Source organism: Cannabis sativa, chromosome 2 (genome assembly GCF_029168945.1).
Source record: "Cannabis sativa cultivar Pink pepper isolate KNU-18-1 chromosome 2, ASM2916894v1, whole genome shotgun sequence".
Classification (NCBI taxonomy): Eukaryota; Viridiplantae; Streptophyta; class Magnoliopsida; order Rosales; family Cannabaceae; genus Cannabis; species Cannabis sativa.
The window spans coordinates 21,709,049-21,717,260 of record NC_083602.1 but is presented as its reverse complement, the minus strand read 5'-3'; positions in this window follow the sequence as shown (position 1 = coordinate 21,717,260).

Here is an 8,212-nt window from a genome sequence, read left to right as displayed (position 1 = left end):
AAATATCATTGACAATTGACAAAATAAAATACATGTTATGCTTTTAAGGAAAATAACTAATTAGTATCTCATGGAATAATCATACTTAATTGATGTTGATGAAAAAGATATGCATGTTACTGAAAGTTGTGAACCAGGATTTATTAATTTAATTTTAATAGAGGAGAATTACAGATTTGAACACACTTGTCAGGCATAAGTGTGTGCAGTGTAAATAGGATCATTGTCCTTGGCAAGATTTTTCATTTTCGCCTTTTTCAATTTGATCCCGCAACTGGATGCTTTCACACCATACTGAAGGTAGCCCTTTTCTATGGTAGTGCATCCTCATCATAGTTGCTAATTACAATGTTCCAGCTTACTCATCAGATGGCTTTCACACTTCAGTATGGGTAGCTCTATTTCAGCAAGGGGCCTGACAAGCATGAAACAAAAATTGCTCAACTCTGTATAAGAACATTATTTAATCCCAGACACAAATAAAGAGTAACAAGAATCTTTTAACACAACATCACAAAGTATGATCAGACTGAGATCCTAACTAATTATATTCCAAAAGCATAAACATGTTTTGTCAAAATACAATGAGAGAAGATTAAGAGCTAAAGAAGAATCACATAACACTATTGTACACGAATTATGAACAGATAAAATTAAACAATGCAAACTCCCAAAGATTTTCTGAGGGAGTCAAATCGACTTGCATCTAGGGCCTTGGTGAAAATATCAGCTAATTGTTTTTCAGTATCAACATATTCTAATTGCAATGATTTATTTTCAACAAGTTCCCTAATAAAGTGGTGTCTTATATCAATGTGCTTTGTTCTAGAGTGTTGAACAGGATTTTTGGAAATATTTATGGCACTAGTATTGTCACAAAAAATAGTCAAAACACCCAAATCAAACCCATAATCAATCAACATTTGTTTCAACCACAATAGTTGAGTGCAACAACTGCCAGCAGCTATGTACTCAGCTTCGGCAGTGGATAAGGAGATGGAATTCTGTTTCTTGCTATGCCAAGATACTAGATTATTCCCAAGGAAGAAGCACCCTCCACTTGTGCTCTTTCGATCATCAGCATTTCCTGCCCAATCTGCATCACTAAAACAAGCAAGATTTGAATTGGTATCTTTTGAGTACCAAATTCCATAATCAGGAGTGCTATGAACATATCTAATAATCCTTTTTACAGCTGATACATGAGATTCCATAGGATTACTTTGATATCTAGCACACACTCCCACACTGTAACAGATATCAGGACGACTAGCAGTTAAATACAAAAGACTTCCAATCATGCTACGATAGAGTGTAGTGTCTACCTTTACTCCATTCTCATCTTTTGTTAATTTCAGTGTGGTGCTCATAGGAGTACTTACCTGCTTAGCCGATTCAAGGCCAAATTTCTTGACCAGGTTCTTAGCATACTTGCTTTGAGATACAAATGTACCTCCTTCCATTTGTCTCACTTGAAGACCTAGAAAGAAATTAAGCTCACCAACCATGCTCATTTCAAATTCACTTTTCATTTGATCAACAAATACCTGCACTTCATGGTTAGATGTAGAACTAAAAACTATATCATCAACATAAATTTGAGCAATGATAAAATCAGATTTTATATGTTTGATGAAAAGAGTTTTATCCACACTACCTCTGTGATAGCCATGAGAAAGTAAAAATTGAGTCAACCTTTCATACCAAGCTCGAGGAGCTTGTTTCAGACCATACAAGGCTTTTTCAAGTTTGTATACATGGTCTGGAAATTGAGGATCTTCGAATCCTTTTGGTTGCTCAACATAAACTTCCTCATTCAAAATACCATTTAGGAAGGCAGATTTCACATCCATTTGAAACAATTTAATATTCAGAATACAAGCAATACACAAAAGTAAACGAATTGATTCTAACCTTGCAACAGGAGCAAAAGTTTCATCAAAATCAATACCTTCTACCTGTGTGTACCCTTGTGCCACCAAACGAGCCTTGTTTCTTACAATTGTACCGAACTCATCACTTTTATTTTTAAACAACCACTTTGTTCCAATAACATTTATACCTTTTGGTCTTCGGACCAAAATCCATACCTTGTTGCGAACAAATTGGTTGAGTTCCTCTTGCATTGCATTGAGCCATTCCTCAAAGGTCATGGCTTCCTTCACATTTTTCGGCTCATATTGAGAAACAAAGCAAAGAAAGCTGATTAAATTAATATACCTTCTGCGAGTTACCATGCTTTCTTCAGGATTTCCAAGGATGAGATCTTTTGGATGATTCAGTTTGACTCTGGTGCTTGGTTCTTTCTGAATAGAGTCTGTGATGATGTTTGGATGAGTCAAGATAGACGGTTCTGGTTCTCCAGTTTCAGTTGCAGCAGCAGATTCGTCATTTGCAGCATCAGCAATGGGTTCTGCTGCATCAGGATCTGTTACAGCTTTTGGAGGAGTATCCATGAGACTATCTATCTTGGCTTCTGTGGAAAATTCTGAAAAATCTCTAAAATCATCAACAACCACATTAGCTGATTCCAAAACAGTTTGAGTCCTCATGTTATAAACACGATAAGCTCTACTGTTTAAGGAATATCCAATAAATACACCAACATCACTTTTAGCATCAAATTTACCAATATGCTCACGATCTCTATAGACATAACACACACATCCAAAAACATGAAAATGACTTACATTGGGGCGCTTACCTTTCCAGATTTCATAAGATGTTTTTGAGGTACCTGGACGAATAAACACTCTGTTTATTATGTAGCAAGCTGTGTTAATAGCTTCAGCCCATAATCGCTTTGTCAACTTCTTGCTATTTAACATCACTCTTGCCATTTCCTGCAAAGTTCGATTCTTCCTCTCAACAACTCCATTTTGTTGAGGAGTTTTGGGAGCTGAAAATTCATGAGTTATACCTGTAGACTTGCAAAAATCATCATACACAGAATTTTCAAACTCCTTACCATGATCACTTCGAATTCGAACAATTTTCCCAATATTACAACCTTTCTCAACTCTTAATCTCAGACAAAGAGTTTTAAAGGCATCAAAAGTGTCAGATTTTTCTCTTAAAAAATCTACCCAAGTAAAACGAGAGAAATCATCAACACACACAAAGATATATCGTTTACCATTCAAACTTTCAACTTGGATTGGACCCATAAGATCCATGTGAAGCAATTCCAATACCTTTGAGGTATTGATATCGGTTTTCTGGCTTGTGAGTGATTTTTAATTGCTTCCCAAGTTGACACGGTTCACACTTACCTTCACTTTCCTTACCAAGCTTGGGAAGACCTCGAACAATACCTGCATTTGACAATTTTTTCAGGTTTTTAAAATTAATATGCCCAAGCTTGGCATGCCACAGATCTGTGGTGTTGTTGATAGCTGAGTGACAAGTAAACACAGGGGTTAGAGTGTAACAGTTATCATTGGATCGAAATCCTTGCAAGATACATTCATTGTCATCATTCATAACATAACAATGATCACTATCAAAAGAAACGATAAACCCTTGATCACGGATTTGACCGATGCTAAGTAAATTAGCCCTCGGTCCTTCAACTAACATCACATTTTTCGATCTAGGTAACCCTTCAAAATTTAGAGTTCCCATACCAACAACTTTTCCACGATAAGCCATTACCAAAAGTGACTTCTCCACATTGCATAGGCCGAATGTTAGTCAAAAAATCCTTGTCACCTGTCATATGTCTAGAGCAACCACTGTCAAAATACCACATTTGAGATGCAGCAGTTTTATCAGAAAAACCAGCTAGACACTTCTTTTTCACCCATATTTGTTTCAAACCTTTATGTTTCTTTTGAGATTTTTTCAAATTATCAAAATAATTTGTTTTAAACAGGTTGTTCAATGTGAAACATTTAGGTCTGATATGTCCTTTTCTACCACAAAAATGACAAATGGGAACAAATCTTTTTACATGAGATCTTACCCTTTTCGAAAATCCTGGAGATTTTGCGGCATCGAAGTCGTTCTTGCGCCACAGCCGTGAAACCGTTACGGCGAGTTTGTAGCCTCATGGTGATTCGTTGGAACACTAGATTTTACAAACTTCGTGACTCCGAACTTTCCATTCCATTAGAACCAAGGCCTCGCAAAACCTCTCGACCGCATTCTGAGCTTTTTCAAAAATAGAAGATCCAGGATTAAGCATTTGAACATTTTTCTTAAAGTTTTCAAGTTCCTTCTTCAATAGAGAGATTTTTTTATCTTTATCACAAACACTTGTCTCATATTCTTTTATTTTCAACTCACACATTTCAATCTGATGAGACAATTTTTTATTCAATTTATTCAACTCTCTATTTTCAGAAGCAACCTGAATCCATTTTTCATACATGACTTTGTATGATTCAGCAAGAGATTCTTCACAGATTTCAGACTCATCTGAATCTGATTCCTCTTGTTTGGTGGTATTATTCAGACATACCAATCTATCTTTCACCTGTGAATCACACAACACATTAGTCATAACGAGAGGTTAGGGCAACATTTTCGGCAATATTTTCATCACTTTCGGTTTCATCATCACTCCAAGTGACATTGAAACTTTTCTTATTCTTTTTCAAAGTGTTTGCACACTCAGATTGAATATGCCCAAAACCTTCACATTCCCTGCACTGAATTCCCTTTTTGTTAGAGACAGATGGTTTAATGAAAGCATTACCTTTTGAACCTTTCGAAATATTCTTTTTATTTCCCATCTTTTTCATATATTTCTGAAAATTCTTAGTTAATAAAGCAATCTCATCATCACATTCACTATCAGAATTTTCATTATTAACAACTTTCAAAGCAATACTTTTACCTTTATCAGCAATGGATTTGGGTTTGTCCTTTTGTTTAATCTGTTGATTTAATTCAAAAGTACGTAAGGAACCCATCAATTCTTCCACTTTCATAGTGCTAAAATCTTTAGCTTCCTCCATTGCCAAAAGTTTCGTATCAAACCTTTCTGGAAGAACTCTAACAATTTTTCTCACAAGAACAGAGTCATCAAGCTTTTCTCCAAGAGCAAAATATTCATTAGCAATGTCAGATAATTTTTCATAGAATTCAGGTTAAAGTTTCATTATCGGTACATTCTAAGCTCATCAAATTTAGTTTGAAGCATGATAAATCTAGATCTTTTCACATCAGAAGTTCCTTCAAACTGAGTTTGAAGAATCTCCCAAGCTTCCTTAGCAGAAACACAAGATGATATAAGTTTAATGTAACCCTCACCTACACCATTAAAGATAGCATGCAAGGCTTTGCTATTGTAGGCGGATAGTTTATCATCTTCAATAGACCATTCCAGTTCGGATTTTATAATAGTATTACCTGAAGAATCTGTCTCAACTGGAGGAGACCAACCTGATAGAACCATTCTCCACGCCTTCTCATCTTGAGATTTGATGAAGGCTCTCATTCTAACTTTCCAGTAAGGATAGTTAGAGTCATTAAGCAATGGTGGTCTAGAAATAGAACTTCCTTCTGCAAAAAATGACATTCTAACAAAAACGTTATAGGACCACACTAAGAGTTTAGTGTCCCGCTCTGATACCAATTGAAAAATCGTGTTTTTGCAAATGTCAGTTGTATATACGAAAATATAAAAACTGTACGCGTTTGCAGCAGCAGAAAGTAATTCTGCTACGCGAATCTGAACGGGCGTAATATAAAATATTTGCAGAAAAATAAATAACTTGACACAAGAGATTTATACGTGGTATCAGTGTTCTCACGAACACTCCTAGTCCACGGGGCCACGCCCAGAGAATGAAATCAATTAATAAAGTATCAAAATTACAAAGACAATTGACTTAAACAAGTTTAGACTCCCTCTAAAGTATTGCCGCAATCCTTTGTAATCCACTTTATGAATCTGACTTCTTGAAACACCTTCAAGCCCGAACTCCCTTCGTCTTTGAAGTGTGAGTGCTTACTTCCTCCCGAAGTAAGGCTTTAGCAAGTCTTCTCCCGAAGACCAAGTGCTTACTTCCTCCCGAAGTAAGGCTTTATCAAGTCTTCTCCCGAAGACCAATCTCTTGTTCAGTCAAGTAGTTCTTCACAACCTCTAGGATAGAGTAAGAACAGAAATAGAACAACTAGAACCTAGGTGAACAACTAGGCTCTCACAAAACAAAGAAAGACTCTCTTCTCTCAAAAGATAAATGTAGAAAATGAATAATGGAAGAGGTAATTCGAATGGTTGCTCTCTAGGCTCTATTTATAGATCATAGAAACCAAAGAGGCAACCACAAGATCGAATTAGCAGCTGTACAAAGACTTTCCAAAAACAAACACGATCTGCTACATCAGATTCGGTTGCTGACGAAGCAGATACGCCTGAAACGGAAACTTACTAAAATCGGGTCCGATCTTCTTTCAAAGCTTGATTCCTGCCAAAAACAGATTAGATATTCTGATTGTATCAAGATACAATCGAAATTAATAAGGAAAAGGCAATAATCAAAGTTTCCCTTAAAAGGACAACTTTCCAAAAGAGAATTCCTTCTCTTTTGAGAAGTTTTCAACAAAGGAAAGTTCAGCTGAAAGTGCAACTTTCCAAACAAGGAAAATGGCAACTAAAAACCGAATAAAAGAGGTAAGATTTCGAAAATGAATGCATAGCAATCTTACCATAAAAAGGAAAAATTATTTTGTCACCTAACTTGCCAAAAAAGGACTTTACAACTTTGATTCTAATAAAAATAATATAGTATTATTCTTTTTTAATTATTAAAAGTTTTTATCTCAAATTAATAATAAAGTAATATTTTTATTAATTTAACGAAATGATTAATTTAAAGTATTACTGTTAACTCATAAATTTGTTAACAATATTAAAACCTTACAAATAAATTTAAAATATTTATAATTACTATATATAAATAAAACAAAAGGTACTTTTACGTAATTTTTTGTAGTTAAAATCTACATACTCCATGAGTCAGTATTATTTCTGATTATTTTTTTTATAGTTGTTATCCAAATTTTTACACAAGGTGACGTGACATCTATCTGGGTAACACGTGGAATAGATTGTGTGACTTAAACGGAAGATTCCACTCGCAACGAATCGTGCAAAGAAATCGGATGAACGAGGTAAGTAGAGCTAAACATTTGAGTAAGGTGTACGAGAACACCTGACCAGCACTATCATGTAGGCAACTCGCATAAGCCAAGTAGAGGATGCGAGTTGAACAATTTCAGAGATATATCATATATATCTTCATGCTTGCAAGATACGATAACATTCCTGATTTCATGGGATGGATACACATTATTAAGGAAGAATAGGGAACATGCCGAGTTTTTTATTTTGCTCATTGTAATTATAGAAAGTAAATATTTTTCCCATTTTATTGCTTATTAGTTTTGGGAAACCAATTGATGTAAAATATCCCTATAAAAAGTGGGACACGAATTTTATTCTGAGAGGACACACGAGAGAAACCTAGATTCAAGAGTTAAATACTGTGTTGACGCAGTTTTTCGTCAACGGATCTAAGAAGATCGTAAAACGAGCAAGCTGAACACAAGATGAACATAAGAAATTTATAGTGGTTCACCCTCTTTCAGCGGTAATAGACTAGTCCACTTGGAGTGTTATTGATCTCAATGCTTGAGAAGAGTTCTCCAGAGTTATGTTATCCAAGAGTTCACTCCTAAAGTGAATTTGGTAGAATTTGAGAATGGGAGCTCAAGAATATGATTTCGCGAGTATCAAGTTCAGGGTCCCTTTACAAGTGATTTCACCCCTCTTATATAGATTTTCATCTAGGATTTAAAATCCCTTATTCATAGGTGTACCTGTTGGGTTTTATGCCCTAAATAAAACTCATTTCAATATAATCAGATTTACTTATTCATATAGATCAGAAATAACATTTAATGTTGCATGGTTCACATGATTTATTTCATGATTATATGTACATAATGTATAAATTCATCTGAAACCCTTTTCACATACTTGATCCTGTTTATTGTGCCGTCAACACATTGGAAAGTAAACATGACTATGTGAATAAAGTTTCCTAGATTTATCAGACACAGGGTTTTACTGATATGATAATCTACAACAAGAGTTTACTTGTATTTGGAGAAATACTATGTTCTTTCCAGAACATTGGTTAAAGTAAAGCTCAGGTTGGATGCATGGAGTATGCATCGGAAGGGACCGATATTGAACTTT